The sequence below is a fragment of the Heptranchias perlo genome, chromosome 32 (genome assembly GCF_035084215.1).
Source record: "Heptranchias perlo isolate sHepPer1 chromosome 32, sHepPer1.hap1, whole genome shotgun sequence".
NCBI classification, from domain to species: domain Eukaryota; kingdom Metazoa; phylum Chordata; class Chondrichthyes; order Hexanchiformes; family Hexanchidae; genus Heptranchias; species Heptranchias perlo.
This window is the reverse complement of record NC_090356.1, coordinates 24,985,423-25,004,166: the sequence shown is the minus strand read 5'-3', so window position 1 is coordinate 25,004,166 and position 18,744 is coordinate 24,985,423. Positions and strand designations below refer to the sequence as shown.

At 44.9% G+C, this 18,744-nt stretch overlaps 1 long non-coding RNA gene across 3 annotated transcripts in view; it reads right to left on the bottom strand.

Annotated features, from left to right (window-relative positions):
* Positions 1-18,744, bottom strand: part of LOC137300862 (uncharacterized) — a 310,362-nt gene that overhangs the window by 155,636 nt on the left and 135,982 nt on the right. For all 3 annotated transcript variants that reach the window (XR_010958169.1, XR_010958167.1, XR_010958168.1), the window contains exon 2: positions 3,661-3,715. This is a non-coding gene — a long non-coding RNA (uncharacterized lncRNA). The remainder of the gene's footprint in view (positions 1-3,660; positions 3,716-18,744) is intronic.

Below are 18,744 nucleotides of genomic sequence, written 5' to 3'. Positions count from 1 at the left end.
CATTGTGTGCAAGCTCTCTGGCAGGATGACCAGTGCACCGAGCATTTCCTGGTAGATGCCCGTGAGCCTTCTTCAGTAGCCAGGGCCCTCAAAGTCAGCATCTGAGTCTTCTGCAGCAGAACTAGTATGCGACCTCACCCTCTGGCGAGCTGGCACCTGTGGTGTACTAGCTCCCTGCCCTAGCGCCTTCGCACTTGTGCCCGGTGAGTCACCACGTGCAGATACCTCCTCTAACCTAACCTCTAAAGTTCTTGTGCGGCCAGTATCTGAGCCGGTACCTGCAAGGGTGAGATTAAGTGTGCATCTTCCTGAAGGCTCGCCTCCTCTTTCTCAACTGGTACAGAGGCTTCCACATACTCAGCAGCTGAAATCAAATGGAGCGGCAAGGGTTAGTTTATGGTGTGAAGGAAGAGCAGAGAGAGAGAGATGTGGGTGATGAAAACATCTGCAGCTTGTCATGCAGAGTGTGTGGGGATAGAGAGAAGTCAGAAGGGACAAAGAGGATTATGTATGAAGAAACACGGCGCAGTGTCTCCTCCGGTGTTGCCAGTCGCCACAGCCGCGATCCTGCCCCTGACCATTATGGCCAGCACACTTTCTTCGAGTGGGGAGAAGATGTGCAGATGGCCTCTTCCTCCTCCTACTGCCTTGAGTTCCACGCCACCTTCTCCTGCAAGAAAGAAGGGAGTGTGTTGGTGAGAGTCTTCAGGTGTTTGGTAAAGGTAGCTGTCATGTTGAATAGCTGATAGTCAGTGTGCGAGATGTGAGTTGTGGGTAAATGAGGGTTGTAATAGTGGTGAGTATAAGAAGGAGGTGTGGTGAAATATGGTGCAGTGATTGTAGGAGAGTGAAGGGATGTGGGGAGGGGAGTCTTGTGAGTGATGTCAGTGTTGTAATTAATGAGACTGTAAGTGGTGCAGCTGTAGGCAGAGAGTACGAGAGCAGTAGTCTCACCTTAACAACTCTAGTTAGATTATTAAGTTTCGTGCAGCATTGCAGCCATGACCTTGGTGCAATGCTTCTGACAGGGACATGGTCTGAAATTTCTTCCCACTGCCTCCTGAGTTGATGCTGTCATATTGGCCAGGCACCAGGAGACCTCCCTTGCTCTTGTTCAAATAGTGCTGTGGGATCTCTTACATCCACCTGAGAGGGCAGATGGGTCCTCACTAAGTCTCATCTGAAAGCCAGCAACTCCGACAATGCAGCACTCCCTCAGTACTGCACCAATGTGTCAGCGTAGATTACATGCTGTAGTCTCTGGAGTGGGACTGGAATTCCACGACCTTCTGACCATTGAGCCAAGGAGATGGAGCAGTAATCTTGTGCACAACAAGATACCACTGCATTGCACTGGAGTGTGCACATAGATTATGTGGAGCAAAACTCTTCCTGCTTTGTTTACGATGTTATTAACACAAAGCAGCCAGAGAAAATCTCCGGTTGTCAACTGAATTAATAAGAAATAGTCATTTGTGATCACTGTAACCTGCAGACAGGATTAATTTTAACCTGCTCTGTAATGAATTGTGCAAACTATCAAGTGTGATAAGTATTAAAAAATTTGCCTTACTGATAAAATATTCCCTGTCAACATCAGTGCTGTTGGTTGATTTGAAGTCATTTTACAATGCAACAAGAGTTATTTACCTGTACCTTGGGGGGAATTTTAAGCCACAAGAGCAGGTGGGTCGGCGGCGGGGGGAGGTGAAAATCTAAGTTTTTTTGATCACGATCGCAACACGGCTCCAACGTGCCCACAGCCGGGTTTAACATGGGTCTGTTTGGATGCGTGCGTGGAACGTACTCATTGAGGTCGCGTCCCCAGTTAGTGCCAGCCGGTGGGTCGTTAGCAGGGCAATTAACAGTGTTATGGGATGTCATGAAACCTTTTTTTAACTTAAGTTCAAATTTAACTTTACCAGCGCGGGTTTCCCGGGTCTTCTGATCGTCACCAGTGAAAAGGAGGCGAGAAGGGTGGTTTATCAGGTGAGTGTCTTTATTGCACTGCTTGTGGGCCAGGAGGAGCGGAAGTGCTTCATCCATGCCCAACAAGCTTACCTGCCGCAATAGGACCCCCGCGATCGGCCAACTACCCCCCACCCCCACCCCATGATGTCCATGACCCCGTCCTAGCTCCGATCACCAACTCTTCTCCCGATATCCTCCACGGCCTCTTCTCACTATCTTCTCAATGGCCAACCCCACACCCCGATCTTCTCCACAGCCCACGATCTCTCCCTTCCTCCCTTCTCTCTGATCCCCGGCTGCGGCCTGCTACCTCAGGCCTTCCCGCCCGACAGCCAGCCAGCTTCCAATTACGTCGCAATCGCACATACCGACCTGTCAACTTTACTTCCGGGTTTCGCGCCCAAAACACTTCCCCGCTGCTCTCTTCCCAGCTCCAAGTCAAAATCATGCCCCCTATCTCTGTTTAGGTCATTGCTGTTTAATCCTAGAAATCACTTCAAGTTTAGTGATGTGCTTGTCTCTTTATTTAGAATTGTAATCTTATATAACGTGGTAAGTGTAGCGTGCTTGAAAGGAACAGATGTCTTTGGACCTATGGTTTCCAAAGCTCTGCACCACTGGGGCTTTCCTCACGCCATGTCTTGGTTTGTTATAGACTAATTGATAGAGATTGATTGCTATGATTAGTCAACAACTCCATTATCATTGTATAATGTGACTACCAGGCGGGCCGAAGGTGAACTAGATGGACCTTAGTCTTTTCTCAACCACCAATTCCTATGTTCCTATTTTATTTATAAAGGGTAATTTTGCAAATTCTTGCTCCCAATGCGGACCTTTTCCCGCAGGGAGTACGTTTGAGGAATTTCTTTATGCAGACAGTTGTCGGAGCCTCGAATGCTTTGCCGCAGGGAATGCCTGAGGCAGTCACCACTGCATCAGAAACTGGATAAATATTTGAAGCAGAGGAAGATACAGAACTATGGGGAGAGAGTGGGGAAATGGCATTAGTTTTCGATTGCTCTCGCAAAGGACCAGCATAGACATGATGGACTTAAAGGTCTCTTTCTCTGCTGTATATCTCTACAGTTCTTTGGTTCTAAATTTCCCTTACAGTCATCATAAGGAATTTAGCCCTAAGTGTAGTTTATTTTTTTCCCAAAATATTAGTCATACCACAGTTGTAGTTGAAACAAAAATATCAAAAATGCTTTCCAGATTTTTGTTCTGGTCTGTTCAGGAATTTTTCAAAGTTTATGTTACAAAAGTGACCTAGACTCTCAAACAATTCACAAGTCAACAAACACATCATCAGCACTATGAGCACTTTAAAATCAGCCAGTGTTGGGAAACCAGGGAACAGCAGCCCAGAGTAATGGCATTAGGAGGCAGGTCTGTGCCAGGGAGGACAGGGAGCTTGGGGGCAGGGAAAATAGGCAGCAGAACCAGGAGGAAAGCAAAATAGCCCCAGCCAGTGAGGAAGGGTAGCTCACAGGGTGGGGACAGCAAAATGGAGGCAGGAGGCCCAGGGCACATGGGCAACGGGGGTGGAGGGAGTGGGGAGGGGGGGGAAGAATCCCAAGACCCGTGAAGACAACAGCAGTGAGTGCACAGTGGCTGAGGGATTGATGAAGAGCTAACAGCAAGGAAATCAAGCAATTCAATAAAATTAGAAAAAATAAATCTTACCTTAAAATCGGCTGCAGGTTCAGAAACAGGTCTGGAAAGGGAGCAGCAGCTCCACCTAGTGAACAGAAGAGTGGAAAGTCAGTATGATGGTGAGTATACCAACCTTATAACTTAAAATTATTTCATAAGGCAAATCCGAAATAATGTGATGTGATCTTCCTTTAAGCATAAGAATTGTGCTAAATGTAAAACTATTATATTACGGATAGAGATAGGGAGATGCAGATAGATAGATAATTTCCTTGTTTGTTGATGACAGCGATTATCAGTCAATAACTATTTTTATTTTTATTAGTGAAATGAACACTGGTTTTAAATTGTTCATCAATTAGGTTTATAAATCAGCACTTGTATTTTGGATTGGGCTAAAATGTTCATAATATAAATCCAAATTCTGCATCTTTTTGTTGTGAATAATGAAGATCATTTTTGTTTGATGTGCTGTTTATTCCATTTGCCAAGCTCGAAATCCCACAATAAGCATGGTAGAGCAAAGTATCTTCACACTTCCGGTTACTAATATGGCCCTGTGGTGTACAGAATGTAAAGATGGTGATCCATGTAAGTGCTAGAACATTTTTTCTTAAATCGTTAAGCCGCTGAAATTCAAATTAACCAAATTTGCTGGCAATTTATCGAAATCAGATAAATTTGGATAAATTTAGATTTCTGTCCAGTCTGGTGCTTGGTGTACACCAGCTGTATTAATAGATTACAATGCAGAAATTTAGGTCATCACACTCTTGGCAGTTTACAGATAATTAATGCGTGGAGAAGTTAGGGCTACTGCTTATGTTCAAGTTAAAATAAAGTGCATATTACTAGTATAGAACTGGCAGCTCACATGAGTATAATGCAGCACTGCAGTTACTAGTAACTCTTAAATTACCTTCAAGAACTTAATATGGCATCTTATATGCCACCATCAATAACTGACTACATCTATACCTGCAAAGATAAGACACTTGACAACATAATCATCACAATGTAATAATAACTACTCCATTTTGAAGATTAGGGTAATAGTGAGCTGTAGAAGTGCATTCACACTGCAACTATAGCTTTGGTGCAAAGCAATTTTGCTTCCCACCAATGCTGCAGTTATAGTGTAAATGCAGCCCGAATCCAGCAAACTGACACTGGGGAGAAGTGGAGTGAAAGTTACTCTACTTTGTTTCAGAGTCAGTTCAGACCTTGATACCGATGTACACTTCACAAGCTTAACATTTGTGCAAAGATAAAACTGCTTCACACTAGCACAAAGCTTGTAGTGCAAATGCAATGCAAGTTAACATTGTAGCAAATCTCAACAATACAAGGTTAACTTCTTTAGACAGCATTGGTACCATGTGCAATGTGGTATTTGAACTCTATGACCCCGATATTAGCAGGGAGGCGGGATGGCAGCGGCGGGGTGGGGGGTGATTGGGCGCGTGGCAAACCCGCATGAACCAAACGTACCGTTGCTGACGCGATCGCACGTTGGTTTAGTGGTTAATGTCCTCTCCAGGTTTCGCGCCCAGCAGCTAGCCTGATTGACAGGCTGTCTGCCATCAGGAGGTGCAACGCAAGTTTGGGGGGGGTGGGGGGCGGGAAAGAGAGAGAGCCATCCTGCGCTGGGCTGAAAGACAGGGGGAGAGGGGAAGATTGGGGATGAGAGGGGAAGATCGGGGGGGGGGGAGAGGAAGATCGGGGGGGGGAGAGAGGAAGATCGGGGGGGAGGGGATGATCGGGAGGGGGAGATCGGGTGGACATCGGGAGGAGATTGGGGTGACATCGGAGCGGGAGACATCAGACATCGGAGCAGGTTTCAAAGGTAGCTGCATTTAGTGTTTTCACTTCATTGCATGTTTTTTATTTAATTTATTTAGTTTCTTGTTTCCTGATCCAGCCCTCCACAACTGGTTTCACCAGGCGTGAATCAGAAGCGGTGAGCAAGCCGCCCAGGTAAGTTAAAAATCTTTCTAATCACTTACTCTGTCACAGGTAAAGTACCTTAAGTACCTCAATGAGGTACATTTGGCTCCTTAACTGCCGGTGGGACTTCCGTTTTTGAGTCGCCCTGGGAAACTCGGAAGCCGGCGGGTTGCCTCCTAAAATCACCCCCTATGAGTGAATTGGTACAAAACAGGCAAATAGTCTCACTGTTCATGTCGAAACAATATTAAGCACCTAAATCCCCGAGACAGAATTTTTCTGCAATGACAAGCAAGTTGTCATTGTCTGGTCATTATCACATTGCTGTTTGTGGGACCTTGCTGTGCGCAAATTGGTTGCCGTTTTTCCTACATTACAAGAGTGACTACACTTCAAAAGTACTTCATTGACTGCATAAAGCGCTTTGGGACGTCCTGAGGTCGTGAAAAGCACTATATAAATGCAAATGCTTTCTTTAATTAACTACAGTGTAGAGAATCATGCAGAGATAAAGTTAGTTGGGCAGCTACATTTCAAGGATGTGTTTCAATGTTCTTAATTGGAGTGCTAGCCTGTCTTGACATGACAGAATCTTTCTTCAATTTACACAGTGTAAGTGATAACATTGTAACCTTGATCGCTATCAATAATCAATACTTGGGTTGGAAGCTTACTGTAGTTATGTAGCAAGTGAACAGTCATACTATTACAACGTTAATTCTGTAACTAGGATGTGGTAACATTAATAATGACATATGAGATCTTTGATCAGATGGCATATTAACTGATTTATAGGGCATTATTTTAGCCTGGAAAAACGGGTGGGTTGGGGGAGGAGGGGCATTAAAAATTGCAACAATTTCAAACCCGCCTCCAACTCGCCCATTTCTGGTTTTCACGGGGGTGGGGTGAGGGACAGGCAACCAACCCACTGTCAGGAGGTGGGTTGGTTACTAAAACCTTTCAAGGAGGCTGCGGGCCTCCAATTTTTCAGGTTTTGTGATTTTAGCCTCTGGGGGCCGGAATTCCCGGGCCTTCTCCTTCATGCTGCATGAGAAGAGGTGAGAAGGCCTGAAACTGCAGATAAGTGCCTTTATAGCACAGTTTGTGGGCCTGGAGGAGCAGAACTGCTTCCCTCAGGCCCAACAAGCCTACCTGCAGCGCTCCCCCCACACCACGATCACGCCACTCCCCCAACGATCGCGACCCCCCAACAACAATTGCTACCCCCGCGATGACCCCCAATCCAAACCACCCTCCCCCGGTGACTGGCCCCCCCTCCCGAAAGCCCCTGATCCCCGCCCCAATGACTAATCCCCCCGCCCCGGTGACCCCCATGCCCCCCGATACCCTCATGCCTCCCATCCCCACCCCCCAATCCATCCATTCTAAGACTTAACTGAACACTTACCTCTTCCTTGTTCTTCTCCTGTCTGACTGAGACCAGGCTGGCCTGTCGGGCAGGAAACCATCAAAAAAAATAAAAGAGGTCCTTACATCAAAATCATAAGGACATCTGGGAAACCCGTACTTCCAGGTTTCCTGCCCGCAATTCGACCTTCCCCCCCACCCCTCGCCCCCTTCCCAGCTCTAGGCTGAAATGATGCCCATAGACACTGGTTACAACCAGCCCACAGTCTGGTTTGCTGCATTGATCCAAGCTGCTAAACTTGGTCTTCATCTTTTTCTATTTTCCTTTCAAAATTTTTGTTCATCACAAGCTGTCTTCTTGGATTCTTATCTTGATTTATACATGTGTCAAAATGTTTCCAACTCTTAATTTTCATATTTTCCATTTCCTTTGAGCTTCTTTTTAATTCTTCTTTCATCAGCTTGTCACTCTCTTAAATTTTTTAAGTATTATGAACAAGGGTAGGACATTGTTATGCTGCAGGGACCTGCTGAAGCTGGTACTTGTTTGGAGTAATTACAGGTTGGGAGACTGAACATCTCAATGATGTGGAGATGCCGGTGATGGACTGGGGTTGACAATTGTAAACAATTTTACAACACCAAGTTATAGTCCAGCAATTTTATTTTAAATTCACAAGCTTTCGGAGATTTTCTCCTTCCTCAGGCAAATGTTTCAAGAGCTCCTTGAAGCCTACGCATTTATACATATAGAACAATACATGGTGTTTACAGACTGCCCCTGCAACTGCCCGTTGCCAAGGCAATCACCGTGTTCAGACAGAGAGGTGTCACCTGCAGAACCCCCGAATACACATTCAACAAAAAAACAAACAGGGAAAAAAAACAGAGAAAAAAAACACAGAGAGAGGCAGAAACATCCGGATGTTTCTGCCTCTCTCTGTGTTTTTTTTCTCTGTTTTTTTTCCCTGTTTGTTTTTTTGTTGAATGTGTATTTGGGGGTTCTGCAGGTGACACCTCTCTGTCTGAACACGGTGATTGCCTTGGCAACGGGCAGTTGCAGGGGCAGTCTGTAAACACCATGTATTGTTCTATATGTATAAATGCGTAGGCTTCAAGGAGCTCTTGAAACATTTGCCTGAGGAAGGAGAAAATCTCCGAAAGCTTGTGAATTTAAAATAAAATTGCTGGACTATAACTTGGTGTTGTAAAATTGTTTACAAATATTAAAGTCAAGAGAGGACGATAGGACTGTTGTCTCTGTACTGATGTAAAAAAAAGATAGCTAATGGCATCTAAATATGAATCTCCTGGTAACATTTTAAGCTTTGCACTAATTGCAGTTATATTGTTATATAAGCTAAAACATTGCAAGTCTCCCTTCTCAGGCTGATCTTACCTCACTTGCCTAAAGTTGATTTGTGTGACTTCATACCTGTATTGCATCACATCTTTTGCACAAATGCAAAGCCAAAACTGTCCTGCATCAATACAAATGATACAAAATAAACAGCCCATTATCACAACTGAAGCATTACTCTGGCCAGTTAAGATTAGTACTCCAATTAAAACAGCACGAACACATCCTTAAATTGTAGCTGTCCAACTAACTCTAACCCATAAGATTCTTCACATGGCACTTAATTAAAAGTTAGCAACTTGTTTGATATTACAGATAAAACTTGTCTCAAGGATTTAGTTGTCCAATATTGTTTGGTCATGAACAGTGAGCAGAAATTCTTTGTGCCACTTCACTTATCTGTGTCTCCAGAGTTCAAGTATCACCTATCATATGTTACCACTGCTGCGTAAAAAAAAAAGTTAATTGTACAACTGAGATTTGCTACAGCTCTATGGTAGGAACATGCATTTTGCAAGTAATTAGCATATGATTTCACGATTGAAAGCTCAGTGATGGAACCCAAGTGTCACTCTCCCTTCTAGCACCCTTCCCCCCACATATTATGTATTACAAAGACCATTAATTTTTGATATGGGGTAGTGAATTTTGCATTATCAATGTGAAGGATATCAGTGTTGGGGAGTGGAGCACTTTTGACAATGTTGTCACCCCAGAGCAGGTATAGAAGAACCTGATCGTGAATAAAGCTCCTTTGCTCTGCCATAACAATGTGCTTTAGGTCCAACTTTGGAAGAGCACTCCTTATTGCAATCTTTATGGCCTTTTTAATTTTATTCCAATTAATGCCAATTTTGTATTATGGAATCATACTTACTTGTATCTGGGTTGACACTACCCAATTAATTTCCAATCAGACTTCAACAACCAGTACACAGGTATTTTAAATCACATCAGCCTAAGTTGGATGTGAATTTAAGCTCCGAGGTAAAAACACCATGGGCTCGAATTTAGCAGGCCTGCGGGTTCCCAGCGGGTGGTCCTCCGGGAGCGTCGAAAACGCGAACGGCGAAATTAGTGGGTTGCCCACGCGATCGTAGCAGGCAATCCACTAATAGGATCCAATTACCTGCTCCTCCGGGGTCCACGGCGCTGGCCTGCGCGTCGGTCGGGCTGCGCATGCGCAGTACGATCTGTCAGCTGGAGGCTCTCTAGTTAAAGGGGCAGTCCTCCACTGACAGATGCTGCAACCAATGGGACAAATTGCAGCATGGAGCAGCCCAGGGGGAAGGCTGCTCCCAGTTTAATGATGCCTCACCCCAGGTATCATCAGATGGGGTGAGGAGGAGGGGGAGGACACAGATCTTCCCCCCGGCGGGCGGGAGGAAGCGGCCTGCCTCTGCCACCAAGAAGGCCTGGCTCGAGGTGGCAGAGGGGGTCACCTGCGCCACCAACATATGGCCCACCTGCATACAGTGCAGGAGGCGCTGCAATGACCGCAGTAGGTCAGCCACAGTGAGAACACGAAGTCTTTCCCCTACACTCCGTCTGCCACAACACTGCCCCCACCCCAAATCTCCTTCGGCACCGCCAACACTATTCTGTCACATCACCCTTCATGCCCACTCACACCCCATCCTCATCTTACCTCCACCTACTCACCTCGCCAGTACTCATCCTGCCACTAACACGCGACCCAATCCTCATACAATCTCATGGCTCCATCCCATACTCATCCTCTCGTGCATCTCCCTCACGGCCAGCCTCACTCAACCTGCCACCACCTGTGCTGCAGCCACAGGGCATGCATCACATATGTGCAGTAGGCAGCGTAAGGCAAACGTCTCGTCAGCATGAAGGGGGTGCACAAGGGTGTCTGAGGGTTTGTCATGGGTGTTACCCATATTGAATTTCAGAGCCACAAACAGCACACATTATATTGACACCACCACTGCCATGTCTCCGCGAATCCTGTCCATTGTGTCCAATAATGCCCGCTCCTGGGTATCACTATGAGGACCCACCACTGATGCCACCCATCGTGTTACTGCAGAGTAGGTGCAGGTGTATTTGCAGGGCTCGTCCGCGCAGACGACTGAGAGTCATCGGCGGTGTACCCGGCTGCACCCTGGAAGGATGCGGAGGAGAAGGTGTGGAGGACAGTGGTGACTTTGCCAGCGACAGGTAAGCAGTTGGTGCTGGGGCCAGCCAGGAGCAGCTCGGCATGAAAGAGGCTGCAGATCTCCACGACTACATGTCGAGCGAATCTGCGCCTCCCTGTGCACTGCTGCTCGGAGAGGTCCGGGGAGCTGCGCCTCGGTCTGTGGACCCTGTGGCGAGGGTAGTGCCCTCTGCGATGCGTCTCTCTCTGCGGTAGCCCTCCCTCCTGCTGTGCAGGTGGGCGTGCAACCACACCGTGTTGGGGGGATCCACGTCTCTGCGGCGGACGGCGTGGACTGCGAGGCTGCTGGTGCTGGTCATGCTCTTCGTCCTCCGAGGGTGTCCACACACCACCCAACTGGCAGGTGTTGGTCTGAGGGGTTGTGCAGGGTAGGTGTGTGGGTCCTCGGACTGGGGCTGCGGTTTCGTGTCGGTCTGTCCTCTGGCTTGGCCGGGGGGTGGTGGGGGGCAGGGGTTGCCCTATGTGACGCGGTGGCCTCCTGCGTGGGTGAGGGCTCTCCCCCGTGGAGCGCACCTTGGCACCTGCCACAGGCTGCTGGCTGCAACACGCCTGGTTTGAAGGGTCCTGTTTCCCCCAGTGTGGGAAACTGACTGCCTTGAACGTAAAATCCCACACTTCCTCTTTTGACAGCTGCTTCAGCTCATTAACTGACCACAACGAGCAAGTTAAGTGCTCTCAAGTGGAACCCCGCTGGCTTTAATTGCCTGCGGGATTCCCACCAGCGGGGCTTGCGCGCGCAGCCCCGCACGTCAGCGCGGTACCCGGAAGTGGCCGGGATTTCGTCCGAATCCGGTCACGTGATCGGAGATCGGGATTTTCGGGGCCCCCCCGCTGGAAACCCGCAGGTAACCCGACCCTAAAATCGAGCACCATGTCACCATGATTACATTCTGCTATTAGGGATAGAAATTTTTGCGCTGTTGTATTTTCAGCCAGGAGTTAATCTTCATTGGAATAAAAATGGTGAGATTCCTGTTAAGAAAGAATGTGCCTCAGCTCCTGTGTATTAGAACATAAGAACATAAGAAATTGGAGCAGGAGTAGGCCAATCGGCCCCTCGAGCCTGCTCCGCCATTCAATAAGATCATGGCTGATCTGATCCCAACCACAAATCTAAAGAACACAAGAAGTAGGAGCAGGACCCGGCCACACAGCCCCTGGGCCCTCTCCGCCACCCACAGGGCATTGACCGATCCGAACTCAGCTTCATGTCCAATTTCCTGCCCGCTCCCCATAACCCCTAATTCCCTTTACTTCTAGGAAACTGTCTATTTCTGTTTTAAATTTATTTAATGATGTAGCTTCCACAGCTTCCTGGGGCAGCAAATTCCACAGACCTACCACCCTCTGAGTGAAGAAGTTTCTCCTCATCTCAGTTTTGAAAGAGCAGCCCCTTATTCTAAGATTATGCCCCCTAGTTCTAGTTTCACCCATCTTTGGGAACATCCTTACTGCATCCACCCGATCAAGCCCCTTCACAATCTTATATGTTTCAATAAGATCGCTTCTCATTCTTCTGAACTCCAATGAGTAGAGTCCCAATCTACTCAACCTCTCCTCATATGTCCGCCCCCTCATCCCCGGGATTAACCGAGTGAACCTTCTTTGTACTGCCTCGAGAGCAAGTATGTCTTTTCTTAAGTATGGAGACCAAAACTTGGGATACCCAAGCTTTTCTCAGAAAACTAGATTGGATTTAAATAATGAATTTAGACACCCTCGTCATAAATGATTCCAGCAATTTTAGCACTTAGCTCCGTCATTATTGTCAAGATGGATAATGTTCTGAAGTTCATTTAGAAACCTACATTATTCTTCTTCTATAATTAACTCCTGTTCATTTTCTAGCACAAAAAGATTGTTGCACACTGAAAGCACTTACAGACTGGGCAAGATGCAACTATTTTATCAATCTAAATGAAGTAAAGCAGTTATTCTAAAATGCCATGAATGATAGACAAAATAACTACTAATATTAATTTTGGTTTAAAGGGAACTAATAATAATCTTTTTTGTCACTCTCTATTTTGTAGATACTACTACAGTCACTGCTTCTCTGATACTCCTCCCAAGTAAGAAATAAGCCATTTTACATCCTATTCCTCCTCCCACCGGCCTCAGTGATGAAATCAAGATTCATTGCACCGTCTCTTGTTGTACCTCTCTTTCCCCTGCACCTCAAAACTCTGGAACTCTTTACCTCTCTCAGTTTTCCCTTTCACCTACAATCTACAGATTTTAAAAACCCGAGCTTGGCATCATCCAGTCTCTAGCTTTTGATTTACCTCACCTTCTTTCCTGAATTTTTCAATCTTGATGGCCTTCTGCACTATGGACCTTGAGCCTTCACCTGGGTTTCTCAATACAAAAATAATGGTGAACTAATTCTTATGATTAAATTACACACATTTTTCTTCATTAAATTACTCTGACCATTTCTATAGAGTTTCTTAATGCTGTAGCCATAGTATTCCGTGCTCTCTTCTTTGAGTCTTTTGGGCATTCTTCCTGTTCCATCTTTCATTTCTGCTAGAAAACACAGTAAATCCCAAGATAGGTTCAGATGAAAAAAACCCTTCACCCCATTTGATCTCACCATTTAAGAGTAACAACCCTACTGTCTCCCCATTACAGAACCTAGTTGTTTCTCAAATGATTCTGGTGTCCTGACCTGATCCACCCTTCCTGGCCACCCATTCTATTGCTACCTCAGCTAATGCAGCACAGATCAGGGATTGAATTTACTAATTTGTTGGACTCAGTGATGGAGACATTGTGTAGATTTTGCAAGGCTTTCCTCCTGGTGTGGAGCCTTTCTAGACAGGAGGATGGATCTTTGAATCAAGTGTAGAGGCCATCACACTGAATTTGAAGCACTCCCAATTTTCCAGTCAAACATGCAAATTGGAGGTGCTGATCTCTGCATCCAATTCTCTGATCCATGTTCCCATCAAGTGTGGCTCTGCCTGAGAGCAGAACCTTGCAAAATTTATCCTGTTATCCCTAAACAATTGGGATAGCTTCTAACTAAGATAACCAACCCACATTACCATATTTATGGTTAGCTCTAAAGCTTGCACCAAGGACATTTTTAGCATGCATACATCAGCTTGTTATACATCACTCAGTTGTCCCAGACAATACACACATTATTAAACATCTAGATTAATTTACAAAAGACACTAACTTGTAACATAAGGCAGATGCGGGCATAGAAATGTTCCTCGTTTATAATTTCACAAGGTTCAGATGAAGAAGGCCCTTCAGTCCTTTGATCTCATCCTTTCAGAATATCAATCTTATCATCTTTCCATAACAAGTTTTAATGTACACTTGAACAGGCAGGATCTCTATTCAATGTCTCATCCAAAGTTCAGCACCACTGTCAATGCACCCTTGCCTCAGTGTTGTACAGGAGTGTCAACCTCAATTGTGGAAGTGAATTTTCACACAGTTAGGTGCGCCAATGCGGCACTTTTACGCCAATGGAAAAATATTTGCACATACCATTAGTCTGGAGAGGTACTTATGTGAGAGTTTCCTGCATCAGCCCATGGGTAGGCACCCTGCTCATGCAGTGGGAGATTGGGGGCAAGTTGACATTGCCAGGTTAGTGACTGAACAACCAAATGGTCATCCTGGCATCTTTGTGAAGCACCACAGAGACACAAACATACACCCGCCTTTCTCTGTCTCCTTAATTCCAATGAGGTAATGCTCACCCATTCTTAGCTTCTACCCTCCTCCTGCAGCAGGGAGCACAGGAGGAAGATCAGGAGGAGAAAGAAAAACAGAAACACAACGACCATGTGAATGATGATGCACATTCAGGGGCTGTGTGGGGCAGGATTGATGGACTAGATGGTCTTTTCTTGCCTGTCATTTTCATATATTTGTATAAGATAAGGAGACAGGAAGCTAATACGAATGTGTTACCAACAGCACAAGTCCACTTTTTCACTTCTATGCCTTGTCATGTGGAGAAATGAAGTGAATTTTCACAATCAGCAAAGTGAATGTCAGAACTGAATCCCTGCTCGTGCCCCTTGCCATGCCTCCGCCTTGCCCATATCTGTCTTAGGACTTGATACTTAACACCCATAATGTCCCTTCACCCAGAAACAGCTGGGTCTTTCTCCTGTCCAGCGTTTCACCTTTGCAACTGTGTTGGGATCAGCTGTAAAATTATGGAGTTAAAAAAAAGGATAAAACCTTTGTAAGCATAGTATTTCAATTTCAGTGGTTTAAGAGAAATTTGTTAAGAAGGGGTACTCATCCTCCAGCATTGTGTAACTTTTGACTCTGCAACATTTCACCTTGCCCACATCTTTAACCCTATTCCTGCAACCTTTGATCCCACCCACGCAACCTTTAGGATTTCATAAGTACTTGGCTTCACTCGCATAATAAGGAGTCAGCTTGACTCATTGGTAGCACCCTTGTCTGTAAGTCTTAAGGTCATGGGTTTAAGTCCCACTCCATAAACTTGATCACATAATCTAGTTTGACACTTCATTGCGGCACTGATGCATTGCTGAATTGTCAGAGGTGCTGTGTTTCAGATGAGAGGTTAAACCAAGGTCTTGTCTGCCTTCTCAGGTGGATGTAAAAGATCCCATGGCACTATTCAAAGAAAGCAGGGCCAATCTTCCAATGTCCTGGCTAACATTTATCCCTCAATCAACACTACCAAAATAAATCTCATTGTTGTTTGTGGGTCCTTGCTGTGCACAAATTGACTGCTGCATTTCTCAACATTGTAACAGTGACTACACTTTAGATACTTAATTGATGGTAAAGTGCTTTGGGACATCATGAAAGGCACTATATAATTGCATATTCTTTCTTTATTAAGGTCAGAGTAGCCCAACTGGAAGTAGATATGCAATATAAATTGGATATCAAATTCAGCTTGATGTAACTTGCCAGATACCTCCCAGAGTCCTTGAATTACACTGTCAAAGTCATCGGAATACTCTAAGCACCACTTACTAAGGAAGATCTTTCAACAACTGGCCCACAAGGATCTTAAGTATTGTTGATACCGTCAATAGTTCAATTGATGTAACAGCGAGCTACTAAAGATGATTTCCAACAGTTAAAGTGCTTTTTTCACTGATCTTACCAAGTTCTCATTTGTCAACATATATCCAGAGTTGAAAACTAATAACAGCCAGCAAATACACCTAGAGAATCATTAACTTGAAATGGGTAAGAATCTTTATTACAACACTGTTCAACTTTAACCAAGACAATAGGCAGTCCCTTGAGACTTATTGTTAGTTCAGTACCTGCCTGGTCTAACACCCATTGAGCTTTCTTCTTAGCTGCTTCCCACCGAGGAGAACTGCCCTGTTCTTCTTCGAAATAGTGCAATGGGATCTTCTACATCCACCCAAGAGGTCAGACGGTCTCGGTTTAACGTCTCACAGAAAGACGGCACCTCCAACAGTGCAGCATTCCCTCAAGATGCTACGCCATCAAACCACACAATCATTGATATTTTTAAATTCAATTAGACATAGACTGAGTAGAGATGCCAAAATGACAGTTTTCACACATGCCAACACCCCTTATAGCTAGATCAAATAATTTTGTGTAGCAGACAATTTATCATCAATCGCGTCTGCCCAGAACCAGTATTTTCACTATGTTTTCTACAAAACTGTGGTACTTGAGCAGCAGATTGCACTTCACTTGGTAAGTCTTGAAATTCTCAGAATTCTTTGCAGCTTGTCGTGCTGTGCTATCAATTTCCCTACTTATTATCCGTAATGCATTTAAAGAGATAAAAAAGTGTCGACTACCTCTTGATGGAATCTAATCTCCCTTCACCAAAACCAATCATCAATGCTGAACAGTATGGATATTATAGATGTAAGCAGGCTATTCTGTGAGTGCAAAATGGAGAGTACAAATTCAAAATGAACATATCTCAAGTGATTCTAGAGATAAGGAGGTTTAATTTTCTCTGAATGTTAGTCACTATACATGCTAATTGTGCATTAAGATATAATAATTTTTTTAGCTAGCATTAATAGACTGGGCAGGGATGGTGGCTCTAGAAACTATTCCTGTGAGTAATTACATGTAACACTTATTAATCCAGCATTAACATCCTTTTTTGCTTGTTAACTAACAATTACTGGGAAATGTGCACAATTATTTAGGTTTTACTTGACTTGCACATCATATTAATTTCACATAATTGAAGCTGGTATGAAAGGACTACAGGGAGCAGGCAGCGTTGGAGGAGTGAGTAGAGAAGGAGATAGTTTATGGAACTATTTTTTAAAAAGGGAGTCTGTCAGTGAGCACAATAGTATGGGTTTTGCATCTAGTCTCGTTGCTGGACACTTTGAAGAAGCAGGAGCAGATCACAGTCTAGGAGGCTTGAGAGCATTGGAGGGTGACATTCAGGGTTCACTACTACCCAATGAATTATAGTACTGCAGACGCACCTACCTTTCTCAGTAAGGAAGAGTGTGTAAGCAGACTGTGCCTCGGCAGGGATATGATTTGTGGCCGATGTCCGCTTCTAGAACCAGATATGCAGCCAAGAGGCATCATATGGACAGCACTCTCAATGGAATTGAAAATAACCACCGCACTAAATTTCTAAGTACTGGATCCTTTCGGGCACCAGCAGGAAATATCATTCAGAGCAGCCAGAATGCAATTCACTGACGCCTTATGGAGATAATAGATGCTCTTTTTCACTATACATCTACATATATTAAGTTCCATACAAGCTGGAAAGCCAGGCCTATTTTTTCATTTGCACTGCATTCCTCGAGTACAAGACACTATTGATTGCATTCACATCACCGAGCCGATTGTCATCCCCTCCACTGGGTGGAAACGGAGCAGTAGGCTGCTAAAAATCATAGCATAGCACTTACCACCCCACTCCTGCTGACATCCAGGCTGCCGCCACTTTGGTAGGGTCCTTGATAAATGTGGCCCAGGTGACTGTCAGAAACAGACGATGTCCACTAAAACCAAAAATTGGCGCCCAACATTAATGCCCCTGCAGGCAATGCCCATCCTTTATCAACTGCTCCCTCAATAGTCAGATGGAACAAGACCAACAGCAAAAATTATGCAAGTTAATGCTTTTTTTTTAATGGAATGCTCATAATGCACATAGCTTGAAGTAATCAAAGGTTCCCCAGCTTTAAAAGTGAAGACAGAATGCAAAGATGGTTCCTTGGAGACATGCTGCACAATATTGCCATTGAAGGAGGCATACACATGATTACAGAAGAGTACATAAGTACATAAGAAATAGGAGCAGGAGTAGGCCATACGGCCCCTCAAGCCTGCTCCGCCATTCAATCAGATCATGGCTGATCTTCGTCCTCAACTCCACTTTCCTGCCCGATTCCTATATCCCTTGATTCCTCTAGAGTTCAAAAAATCTATCCATCTCAGCCTTGAATATATTCAATGACTCAGCATCCACAGCCCTCCGGGGTAAAGAATTCCAAAGATTCACAACCCTCTACATGAAGAAATTCCTCCTCATCTCAGTCTTGAATGGCTGACCCCTTATCCTGCGACTATGCCCCCTAGTTCTAGACTCTCTAGCCAGGGTGAACAATCTCTCAGCATCTACCCTGTCAAACCCCCTCATAATCCCATATGTTTCAATTAGGTCACCTCTCATTCTTCTAAACTCCAGAGAGTATAGGCCCATTCTACTCAACCTCTTTTCATAGGACAATCTTCTCATCCCAGGAATTAATCTAGTGAACCTTTGTTGCTCCGCCTCCAAGGCAAGTATATCCTTCCTTAGATAAGGAGACCAAAACTGTACACAGTACTCCAGGTGAGGTCTCACTAAAACCCTGTACAACTAGTAAGATTTCCTTATGCTTGTACTCCAACCCCCTTGCAATAAAGGCCAACATACCATTTGCTTTCCTAATTGCTTGCTGTACCTGCATACTAACTTTTTGTGTTTCTTGTACCAGGACATTCAAGTCTCTCTGAACACCAACATTTAATAGTTTCTCACCATTTAAAAAATATTCTGTTTTTCTATTCTTCGTACCAAAGTGTATAACCTCATATTTCCCCACATTGTACTCCATCTACCACCTTCTTGCCCACTCACTTAATCTGTCTATATCCCTTTGCAGACTCTGGGCTCAATTTTAAAAGGCCAGCAGGAAGAGTTTGGGGGGGAGGTGATTTGCAGGCACCAAACCCAGAAGAGAAGTAGGCAGGTTGTGAGCGATCGCAACCCTAA